Genomic DNA, 13,464 nt, shown 5'->3' with positions numbered 1-13,464 from the left:
CTTATCATCCCCAGACAGATGGTCAGACAGAGAGAACAATCCAAACAGTAGAAGATATGCTTCGTGCATGCGTCTTCGAGTTCGGTGGTAACTGGGATAAGTATTTACCTCTTGTAGAATTTTCATATAATAACAGTTACCACGCTTCAATCAAAATGCCACCATATGAAGCATTATATGGTCGGAAATTTCGTACTCCAATATGTTGGCGTGATATAGGACAGAAAATCCTTTGAGGCCTTGAAATGATTCAAGATACCACCGACAAGATTCAAATCGTACGAGAAAGAATGAAAGCGGCCCACGATGGACAAAAGTCCTATGCAGAAAAGAGGAGACGAACCATAGAATTCCAGGTGGGTGATTTCGTAATGCTGAAGGTATCCCCATGGAAAGGCATTATGCGATTTGGGAAGAAAGGAAAACTAAGTCCTAGATTTGTTGGTCCTTTCAAAATCACCCATAGGATTGGTAAACAAGCATACCGCTTGGAATTACCGGAAGATTTGGCAGGTATTCATGATGTGTTTCATGTGAGTTATCTGCGTAAATGTTTAAGCATATATGATAAAGCGGTTCCGTTATCCGAGGTGAAACTGGATAATAAGTTAACATATGTAGAAGAGCCTAAATAGATCGTAAACGAAAGAACGACTAATCTACGTAATAAAGAAGTGGAGTTGGTGCTTGTCAAGTGGAAACACCATCGAGGCCCAAATTATACTTTGGAAAATAAAAATGAGATAAGAACGAAATATCCCCATTTGTTTTAATCGATGTAATTTCGGGGACGAAATCCTCAAAAGGAGGAGGTATTTGTAACATACACGTTTTGAAATCGTGTCTTGTAATGAATAATTTTATGTGATATTGAGTATTGAGTTCTAACAGATAGTTTTTACTAGAATTGAAGTAACACTATGTTTAGAATCACTCGGAAAATATTGGAAGTCTTATGAGATTCCAATTAAAAATCAAATATCAAAATTTAACGAAAATATAATATTTTGAAATAAGTAAAATTTTATTGTTGAAAGTTGTAAAGAATCTCGTTAGAAACGTTTAGGAGAAAACCTCATCGAAATCAGAGTTATAACGAAGAAGTTTTTAACCCTTGAAGTTTTGCGACAGAACCGACACGACACCGTATGACGTAAAAAGTGAGTTTCCGATAAACTAATTTTTAGCTTTAGTAATCTAAACGAAAGTCGTAGTATTCATTAAACCGAGAATTTTCATAAAAAGAACGTCCAAATCTGACTTAGGAAGTTATGATTTTTTTAAAGTTTCGGAATAGCAGTAGACACCTAAAAACTCGAAATAAAGATCGAGTGATTTTTAGCCGACACAACCTAAACGAGAATCAAAGATCTCGTCGATTTTAGTTCAACGGTAAAAAGACAGAAGAAAACGGACGTCAGATGAAGAAGTTATGAATTTTTAACAGACTTTTCCTGTCCCGGCCCGTTAAAAATATAATATTAAAAATGAATTCAAAATTAGCCGACGGAGTCTAAACGAACATTGTAGAGCATAATCTTACCTACGCGTGGATATAAAGAATGTCAAAAAAGGAGCCCGTACGCAAAAGATATAAACTTTCGAAGCTTTTAATAAAAATAAATGAAAATTCGAAGCCTTATCCGAAGGGTACGCCCAGCGTACTTAGTTTCGTACACCCAACGTACTTCGCACCTGCAGGGCCTCGGATCAGCCACGTCGCCGGTCTTCGCTCGGATGCCACGTATCGGATAAGATTGCCACGTCTGAGACCCGGGTTCCGATCAGAGGACACGCCTCGCATGTACGCCCCGCGTATGAAGGCTACGCCCCGCGTAGATGGCCGCCTCGCAGTACGCCCAGCGTACAAAGGACTTACGCTCAGCGTAGTCAGCAGCTTCGGTCCCCTATAAATAGAGACCGAGGGTCTCCGGAACTATCTTACATTTTCTTATTTCCTTTCACTCTAAAACCCCTTTTAGCCCACTTTTAACCCCCGGAAGCCCCAGTATCATTCCCAACACCCAAAGCAAGCCCCGACGCTCCAAAGTTCCCGATAAAATTATATTTACAAGCCGAAACTCTGCCCGTGTAAGGCCGATTTTCATCTAAAATTCCCAGTTTCGTCACAAAAAGTCATATTTAGAGCCGTAGTGCTGCCCAAATTATCATTTAATCCTCGGTTATTTCACGGTGAGATCAATATAGGGACAATTTTATGTTATGTGTTATATGTTCAATGTGCTTTCACATGTTATTATGATAATGAGTTATACCTTTGACCACGAAGTGTATGACATAAGCATCACTTGGGTACTGATAGCCTTTAGCCATGAAGTGTATGACATAAGCATCACTTTGGCATTAGCAAAATACAAAGATAGGGCTGAAATCCTGTGTATTCTAGCAAAATGATATTCTGAAATTATATTTTCTGCGCCACTTGGGCTAAAGTCTTATTGATGTATATCAAGTATTGAAATTGTTATGTCTCATTGATTACAAATCTTTGAATCAGATTATTCGTTGATATGGAAAGCCTGTCATATGATACTCATTTGTCTTTCTTGTTCCTTGTCCCTCTTTGATTCTGTCATATTGATATCTATATGGCATAATGTTATATTGTAACTGTTATTGAACTCACTAAGCGTCACCCGCTTATCCCATTCAATGTTTAAACTATTGCAGGTGATAAGCATCCAATATAGTTTTATACTGGTAGAAGATGTAGAATAGATAATATTATAACTTTTGTAATGTATTCCTGGGTAAAATATGTAATATATAAAACTTTGTAAAAATCTTAATAGTCGGTTTGTATCCACTCTATGTAAATAAATTATCAATGTAAAATATTGTTTTATGAATATGCATGTAGCATGTTTTGGAGTAACAATTGTCTAGTATGAAAGTTAGGGTCTTTCATAATCCAAGGGTTGTACCCTATATAAGCATAAGGTTAAGCCTCCTTCTTCATTCTATGTCAGCCTCCACCCTCTAAAACCCTAGAATTCATCCTTAAGTCTTCATGGTGGTATCTTGAGCTTATGGTGTCCATTTTTTGTGTTTTGGTCCATTTCTATGAAGATGGAGCTTGGTGCAAGGATGGGAATCAAGGAAGAGCTTATGGATCTAGCGTATGTGTCTCATTTCCAGCTTGTTGAAGGTATAAATCTTTGAACTTAATCATTGATGTCTTAGATCTACCGTTTATGAGTTTTGGTTCAATTTGGTCCCAAGTATGAGATCTAGTGGTCTTGATTTCATTCCAGGAGCTTTGAGTTTCCCTCTTAGTGTTTCTAAGGTTTAAGGTCCATAAAGTTAGCACCTTTAGAGTTTAAATCCATCCATGCATGAGTTAGAAGCATTTCCTTGGTAGCAGAGTGTTATATTTGGAGTTTGGGTTCTTTTGGGGCATGCAAAGTCACCAAGTCAATGACTTTATGGGTCTAGTAATTATTTGGGACTCAGATCTGTGGTTTGGACTTATGGGCTAAGAATTTAGTGCTTAATGGCAAAAGTGGGATTAAGAAGGGAGTACGTCAGGCCAGCGTACAAACCATTAAGCGAGTACGCGCAGCGTACTGCTGAGTACGCCATGTGTACTCAGTTAGAGTGGACTTCGCAATTATAGGACTCGGGTTGGGCCATTTCTTGGACTAAGTTCTTGTGAGCCTTCGTGGACATCTGGAAAACATATTTTGGACCAAAGAAATTATTGGGCTTTAGGATAAGGTCCATTGGAGAGGTTTGGGCTCATTTTGGAAAATTGGGCCATGCGTGGGCCATATTTGGGCTTTGTGTGGATATGGGCTAATGGGTCATCGGAATGCCAAGTGTTTTGGACTAGAAAGATGACTGGACCTTAAGGTAAGGCTATGTAGAGGTTTGGGTCTAATTTGGAAAATTGGGCCATTGATTGGTTAATTGGCCTTTTGGGCCTTTCAGAATTCAATGTGGGCCATAGTGTTGGTCAAGGCTAGGTTAGGGGTAAAATGGTCTTTTCACCCCCAGGTTTGAAGTTATGTTTATGGATTAGAACCAAATTGTTAATTGGGTATTGATTTGATTTGTTATTGGTAGATTAAGGATCTGTCAGCCAGCAGTCAAGGGTTTTCTGTATTATTCAGCAGTGTGAAGTGAGTCTTCTCACTATATCCATGGGTCGAAGGCACCAATGCCGACCCATTATATGTTATGTGATTTGCTAGTTTCTTCTGTGATATGTGGTATGCTAGTTGTCTCTGTGATACTTTCATGGAAGACCTGAGGGGGAGCATGTGAAACTTGGATATCAGACCATGTGGGGGAGCCCATGGAATTCGAGGTAAAGACCATGGGGGGAGCCCATGACATACCAAATCAAGACCATGGGGGGAGCCCATGGCAACTATTTGTATGTTGCATGATATTCTGTGGTTGTATGGTGTGTGGTATTTTGGGGAACTCACTAAGCTTTGTGCTTACGGTTTTCAGTGTATGTTTCAGGTACTCTGGTTTTCAATTGGAAGGGCTCGGGATGATTGCAAAGCACACACCGCATGTTTCTGTTTTTTGTGAAATACTGTGATTGACAATGCTATGTTAAAAATTAATTTACCCTGGTTTTTATGGGAAAGACGTGTACTAACCATTTATTAATCTAAGAATAAAAATTTTTAAGTTATAATTTTGGGGCGTTACACGAAAAATCATCCCATGCCATCGCATCGACATCATCATCACCCACCTCACGACCAACCTCCTCCCACCAATCTTGTTCCCTGTCCTTCAAAAGGCAAGAAGCAAATCTGATCTTCGCCTCCTCGTGGCAGAAACTCGTCCTGAACGCGTTAGCCATATCCGCTAACCACGTCCTACTGGTAATGGGGTCCCTCTCCCCATGGAATGTAGGAGCTCCACATGCATAGAACTCATGGAAAAAGTGTGAGCTCCAACGATAGCCATAACCTCAACACGGAACGCACCCAAGCGCTCATCCAAGATCTCCAAAATCCTCTCCTTGACCGAACCAAAGATCATAGGAGTCTACTCCAAAATACCACGAGTAATCTCCGACAGATGAACTCCCGCATCTGCTCGCTAATCAGCTCAGTACCTGTACCTGAGCTGGAACCAGAACCTGAACCTCCTCCCTGAGTGCTCATCACCAAACTGAAATACAACGTGTCAATGATCAAAACATACCTAAGAATCCTCCTCCCATAAGCTTCTTAGATTCTCCAAGACTCTCCCTGATTCGAGTATGGATCTTGTGATTTCAGTAGTACGGGCCCAATACTACCTTCCACACCTATCCATACTTTCATCAGGAATCATGCATAATCCTCTAAGTCACCTTCTCAAACTGATGCACCAAAAACTCACTAAACAACGACACTAAACCCACTGGAGCATATCCTAGGCTCTCCTAGGTTCCTGACCTCACCATGCCCTCAACTGCTAAAAGGCTCCCACCAATGTCAACTAACTACCTCATGAACACAGTCAAATGCAACAGAGATCAGATAATCCTTCGAGTAAAAGTCTCAACCCTAGAACGGTTGGACTCAAACAAGAGTTGCGCAATAGGGTCAGATCCACCACTCTGTGATTATTTAACCCGTGCCACATGCGACTTTGCATATTCACTTAGTAGTTGATCCACAATGATAAGAGCCCCACAAAGCACAAGGCAAGCATCATTCAGGAAACATAAAATCTAACCAGCATACACTAATCAAGCCATTCTACCCACTTATCTGAAATCCATACTAGCATGCAATTCTAAATCTCATACAATCAGGCATATAAATGCATCTCTCCTATCATAGAATACTGAGCAGATCCTTAGCCCTAATCTAGCATGCAATTCTGATAATTATATCATATATCATAATAAACATGTATTTGTATTCTGGGAACCACTTACTTGAGCTCGGCTGTCACACCCCCAAACCAGAACGACGGAAACGTTCGGGGGCGGAGTATGTCATGTATAGTATCATAACAATACATAATAGTAAGACAAGCAACAACATCATCCATTGCATTAATAGTATAATTTAATACAAGTGTGTTCTGTATAGTTTGAAAGACACCAAAATATGAATAAAAAATAAAAGACGAGTCTTGAACGTGCTCCGTCTTCTCAAAACCTGGTCATCGGTACCTGTCTACTGGTGACCTGAGAATACAAGTTATTTTAAAAGAGTAGATCAACATTAAAGCTGATGAGTTCATAAGTATTTTAGTGTCATTGTTTGTATAAGTTTGATGAAAGTGTTTGTAAAAGTTTGATGTAAAGTTTGTAAGTGTTTGATGTAAATGTTTGTATACTTCCTAGAAAATCCTATATTTTCTACGAAAGTGGTCTTCTACCAAGACCCGATTGTTTTGTATGTTTGTTCTTTTGTAAAAGTGAGTGTTTTTCCCAAGTATGACTATCATTACCCAAAATATAGTTTACATTACCGTTTATGTGATAAGATCACAATATGAATGTAATGGAAAAATAAGGATGTACTGTAGTATTGTATATAAGTAACTACCGATATACTAACTACCTTAAACCAGTTTGTTTAATTAAGGTAAAATGTGATGAGATTATAACCATACTTGATTTACTAGTAAAACACGACGATCAAAGACGTCGAAATGGTATGACATTCGTCACACGTAGACCTGCAGGTCCCACTGTAGCTAGCAGCAAGGTGTAGGATGGTCAATCCCGTATAGATCTATACACAAATTCATGCTCTCCCTCCAGGAGACTCTGGTTACAAAACGTGACACAACAGTATATTGTCGTGCCATGAGGTAGTGGCTCACATTAATGTTATCTTTGTTATTGTATTAGTGTAGTATGTTCTCTCTGTTCTAGAATATAGTATGTTCTCTATGTTTCTCATTATAGTATGTTTGAACTGACTTATGTATGAACTGACTCTTGTATGTTTCATTGTTCTAGAAATAGTAAGTAGTAACTTCCTAAACTATACCTATTATAGTTTACTAGTACTGTTGCTTGAATGACTGAACATGTATGTATGCCTTTGTACCCAAAGGTATTAGACTGAATGGAAGAACTTTTATATCTATGTACATATACATAATATATAACTAAGATTCAAACGACACTCGGACAAACAACCGATACCCTAAGTCCACAACCAAACAAGGAACATGAAATAAAGCGAGTTATCAGTCCTAAGCCCTTTCAATCCTATTTATATAACTATATCTATATAGACATGATTTTGACAATATATAAGTTTAAAAGAGTTTAATAAAGAATTTATCATATAAAAGAGTTTTAACCATTTGAATGGTTATAGATGAATTGATGTCAGTTTATAAAAGGTTTTTGAAATAGTTTGTTTAACAACACAGTTTTGAAGAATAAGAAATCTACTTGATTGATAGTTATTAATCACATGTGATTGATATAATAACTATAATGTTTTCTACTTGTATTCCCCCCCCCCCACCCTAAAAGCATTTAAAATCATTTAAAATATAAGTTAGGGGTATGAACTCACCTGTAGTGAGTGATTTGAATGTAAGATCGATATAGGAAGCTAAGTGTCAGGTGAAGTCCCGAGCACAAACAGATCCTATTAAGTATATAATGACACATATATGGATATAATTAGTGTATATAACAACTAATCTTGATAGGGAACAACCTTTAGGACTCGGAAACACTTGGAATGAAGTGTTACAATCACATATGATTGCACTAAAGGAGTTCACGGCCAAACAAAGGGATGTTCACGGCCTTAGGAGGGTTCACGGTTTGAAGAAGTTGAGAGAGAATAAGGAGAGTTCACAGCTAGGGTTGAAGGATTTGAAAAAGTGAATAAAATGAGCCATTTTCATATATATATATATATATATATATATATATATATATATATATATATATATATATATATATATATATATATATATATATATATATATATATATATAGGGGACTTGTTCACCGCCAAGAGTCTAGATGTGGTCGTGAACCCCTTTTGATGGAGTTTCCGGCTCAATTGCAACTCAAAGAATCCGAGGTAACTCATCCTATCACACAAACCTTGAGTGTACTAGGCTTAAAACTCTCAAACAAACTCTTAACAATGCTAAAATACAACAGAAACAAGTCTGACTTTTGATTGAATTGATTGACTTTACAAGATAGAAATTTCGGGTTGTCACATCGGCTGATTACACGCATCACTCCCCTTTCTTTGATTAAAAACCATTTTTAATAAAACATTTGTTTTATGAAATATTTCACCAAACCCTCAGTTTGAGTCCAGGCATACCCGAGAGTATGCCCGAATCCTTCAAACTAAGGCTCTGATACCAACTTATAACATCCCAAAAACTAAGGTAAAAATTTCATTTTAATATCATCAAAACACTCATTTGTCCTTTATTCAAACATTTAGAAGTATTTCAAAATAAAAACAATTATCAGAGTTCATTCCCAAAATCACGAGTTGCGGAAAACACGGGTGTATGCACTGCGATCAAGTCGGGCCCTTCCCTTTCGAACCGGAAGTACCTGAAACAATAAAGCACAAACTGTAAGCACAAATCTTAGTGAGTTCCCCAAATACCACATACCATACTTAACATACCAGCCATACATATCAAGAATACAATAGGAGGTGCTATGTGCCAATCATAGTCTTGCCATTATTCCACGAGTTGTATCATGGTCTTTCCTTTCCAGGTCGGGGGACAAAACCATGGGTCTTACAGACAAGTGCCAGGAGCCGCCTCTTGTTCTTCCATACAAGCATCATAAAGACAACCAGAATACAATCTACAACTACTTATCTAATTAATTACCAGAGTTGATACTCTGGTCTTGCATATAGACTGTCAGGAGCCGCCTCCTGGTCTTTCATACGAATGCCAAGGGCCACCACCAGGTCTTCCTATAATACATAAACCAAATGGTCCGGCATTGGAGGCTTCGACCCGTATTACAGTGAGGAGACTCGCCTCGACAGTTGAACCCACGAATAAATCTCTGACTGCAGATCCATTAAAATCTCCGCGCTATCAAACAATTAACAACCAATTAACAATTGGTTCCAATACAAATCCAACAATCCATATATGGGGTAAAAATACCATTTTACCCCTCACCTAATTTGGTCAAAGACTAAGGCCCAAACTCCCAATCATAAAGGCCCACAAACCAATAAACATCCAAAACCCACTTATGGCCCAATTTTCCAAATTGGGCCAAAACCCTTACATGGGCCTTACCCTAAAGCCCATTAAATTTTCCCTAATCCAAAACACTTTTTCTCAGATGGCCCAACAAAGCTTCAAGCAATCCTAGCCCAGAAGATAGCCCAAACATGCAAGGCCCAACAGACCGAGTACGTAGGGCGTACTCAGCACGTACGCACAACGTACTCGCTTGGAGGCTTGTATGCTAAGCGTACCTGCTTGTACGCCCATCGTACTCACCCTATTCAGCCCAAAACTTGATTTTTCACTTAACCCATTAGGACAAAGCTCCAAAACATAGATATGACTTCCTTGAGCTGGAATATCACGTAAGGTTGCCAACTTTACGTTCATACATTGCTAAAAGAAGATCTTAAGCTTAAAAGGGACTTAATAATTGACTTAATGCATGCATGAAACCAAAATACTTATAAAGCTTGCACCTTTATGCTCAAGGATACCAAAACAAACTCAATATGAAAGAACAAGCCCTTAAATGACCTAACTCATCCATAACCCAAAAACGAGACCAAAATCATAATAAACAGAACATCAAGAGATCTAAACATACACAAGCCAAGATGCAAACTTGATACCTCAGAAAGCTTTCCCACAAGATGATGATTCTGGATCCAAAGCCTTTTCACCAAGCAAAGCAACCTCAAACTTCTCTACTTCCTCCACCAAAGGCAAAATAAGCATCAAAGTCTTCTGAATAGCTCAAGAACACCACCAAGAGGCTAAAGGGTCGATTTAGGGTTTTGGGAGGTTTGGGGGCTGGTACAGAGGCCAGCCCTAAAGACTTAAGGTGTTTAAATAGGGAACACTTGCCCAAAAATTAGGGTTTAAACACCCCTCGTATGCCTAGCGTACTCCTCGTACGCCCGACGTACGAGGCCGAGAATCGCGATCAATCCCTCTGGGTACGCTAAGCGTACGCCAATGTACACCCAACATATAACCCTTTGCACTAGTACCCCCTGCGTACTCCCTATGTACGCCCCACGTACTAGGTTTCCTTCTTAAACCCTAAAAGTACTCTGAAGGCCATAACTTCTTCATTACAAATCCGATTCCGATGATCCTTATATCCATGAAAAGGTAACGATAAGCTGTACACTTCTATCAACTCATATTTACCATAAAGTTTCCCGAAAAAAAATCCAATTTCCATAAAAGCCTGCTTCCATATTACCAAAATACCCCTTTGGCTCCAAAACCAAATCTGAATGCCCGAATCATCCACATTTCATCACCCACACCCAAATGGGTAACGATTCGGAATAGAGCGTTACACTGCTATTCCTATTGTTCCCTTAAATTTTGTCTACCCAGGTTCTTACTTTGAGGAGGAGATTTCTCAAGAGTATCCTCAAGGAAATGATAGTGACATTGACTTTGACAATGGCCAGCTCAATTCTTGAAAGAGGAAGGCTTCCTTCTCATGGAGAGCTCATGCCATTGAAGCTGGATGCTCTTCTGCTGCTGGTGATCCTTCAACATCTCCTCCTTAAAAGAAAAACAAACTCATCTTTAATCTAAATGAATTAGCAGTAAAATTGAGGTTACCTATTGAGGAAGTTAGAGAAATCATCCTAGAATATCATGCTGCTGTTTTTCAAAAGAAAGAAGCAAGAAAAGAAGAACGTCTGTCTACCAAACTTGCTTAAGCTCTTGCTTCTGCTGATGAGAGTGCTAATGTTCAAAGCACTGAAAATCAGGTCAAGAAAATCTTCAATAATAATGTGGAGAAACAACACATAGTTTCAGACCTGAATGGTCGGATCGATAGGAAGAAGTTTGGAGATATTTTTACTCGCAGGTCAAAGCTTGATCCTATTGTCAAAGTGAGATGCACCAAATCGAGGAATGAGTCACTGAAGCTTCACTTGGTTAGAAAGAAAGCAAAATGTGAATACATTGAGGTTGTATTTGCCCATGAGCTAGTCAAATTTGGCTACAACGAGTGGATGCAACTTCAAGAAATCATCGACAAAAAAAGGGTATTTATGCTCAAGAAGTGAAGTTGGCAATTCAATAGCTACTCAAAAAAGTCAAGAAGTTGAACCTTGTGCCATCAGCTGGTCCATCTAGGCCATCATCCTCTGGAAGAACAGGCGCTCCCAGACAGTCCAAGAATACAAGTTTCTTCTTCTTGTGGAACTCAGTATATCAACAAAAAATTACCAGTTGGTGTTGAACTAGTCCAATACATATTCATTCCATAACCTGAGCATGTGCTATTTTATCTTGACAATCATAATCAAATGTGCTTTCAACGCACTGATGATCTTCCTTCTGCTCCCACTGAAAATTTGTTTCATCTTCGCTTGGAAGTACTTGGTCATTTTAAACTAGAAAGAGGATATCGCGTGGTGATATCTCTGGAGCTTAGTAGAAGACTGGATGAACTTAAAATTTATCAATTCAGATGGGTCAAGCCTGAGATCTTGAAAGAAGTTGACAAGTTTTACAACAGCTATTCTGATGAATCTGAAGAAGATTAGTTTTGACATCATCAGATAGGGGATATTGTAAGGGCACACCTTATGATTTGATGAGTCAAACACTCTACACATCTGCCAGCGTCAACGTCTACAACATCACCAGCGCCATCGTATAAAGCTTATCAGCATCAAGGTCTAGCGTAGTTATTCTATTGTAATATTTTGAATATTAGGTAATGATATAGATAAGTATAGAATATATCATATATCTTGTATCTTTGTGATAAAATCGGTTCTTAGTATAGATTAGACGCAATCCCTTCAATCAAGGGATATACTTGTAGAGATTAGTATATAATCAACATTACGGTAAACCCTAATGTAGAGTTCATCTTGGTGACTGTCTTTGTGACAACACATATTCTTGGTGAAGAGAAAACTCTTTCTTGGTGAAAGAACAATTTGGAAAACTCCATATGTTATTTACTTTATGTTCCTCATTTTTCTTAGATTAGTTTACGTTTGTTCTTAATACTTGAAGTGTATCTGATCGATACAAACCTTCACAAGCTAACACCTACCCTTTACCAAAGATCTTTTTTCTTGATTAAATTAAAGATATTGACTAATATATTAGAGATTGATAATTCCTCCAAAGATATAAGGTACTAAATAACTCAAAGGATCATTTTATAATTCAATAAATGGAAACCCTCTTATTACTAGCTATATGTCAGACCTTAAAGTTTTATATCAATGGAGTGACTTGGACATGTCCTATAGCGGGAAAGAAAACCTAGTCACCTAAACTTCACATGTCAATCAAAGGTTGAACATAAACATGTTCAAAAAAGGCAAAGTTTTGAATATATAGGAATATCCATAATGCTTGACATTCACACGTCAATCAAAGATTGAACATAGACATGTTTATGAAGGCTAAGAATTTCAAAATATTGGAATATGCTACGTATATAACACTTACGTATCAATAAATTATTGAACATAGACATGTTCACAAAGGTTAAGGCTTTCAAGATATTGGAATATCCTAATGACATTTATATGTTAACCAAAGATTGAATATAATCTTGTTCACAAAAGCACAAGACCTCCAAGATACTTATTCACCATTAAGCATAAACATGCCTATAAAGCCTAAGATCTTGAAGACGCTAAGCATGAATAAAATCTCGGAGCATACACGCAAGTAGAAAGATCTTTCAAGAAGCAAGATTATTAAACCTCTGCATAACTATCGAGAAATCAGACAAGTTCCAAGAATTTGATCAAAGAATCTAAAACAATTATCACTTATCAAGGTACATAATATTTTACACATATTACTCCATATCCTAAAATCTCATCCCAATTCTCTATGAAATTTATTAGATCTATTTTGAAATCTTTCATAAGATAAAAACGAGGATAAAATTTAATATTTTCTACTCTTGTTTTAACAAATTCTTCGACGTATTATAGAATTTTTTTATGAAATATGATTCACTTTATTCGTATTTATCAAATGTAGTACTTTCGTTAAAATAATTTTCTTATAAAGACATTAAATTTTAAAGTTGGAATTTTCCCAAAACCTTGCCAAGTAACCTTGAACTTTTCCTACTATTAAAGCTTTCTAAAAATAATATTTTCAAAATTATTTTAAAAGATTTTTCAAAGATGTATTCCATTTCTAAATTATTGTCTAACATATATCTTACTAAGATATTTTTTACCAAATATTATTTAAAAAGTTTGAAATACTCTGCTCCCTTGGGCATATTAAAACCTA

This window comes from Lactuca virosa, chromosome 3 (genome assembly GCF_052849685.1).
Source record: "Lactuca virosa cultivar CGN04683 chromosome 3, Lactuca_virosa_CGN04683_v6, whole genome shotgun sequence".
Lineage (NCBI taxonomy): Eukaryota > Viridiplantae > Streptophyta > Magnoliopsida > Asterales > Asteraceae > Lactuca > Lactuca virosa.
The sequence above is the reverse complement of the archived record's forward strand: the minus strand, read 5'-3'. Positions refer to the sequence as shown.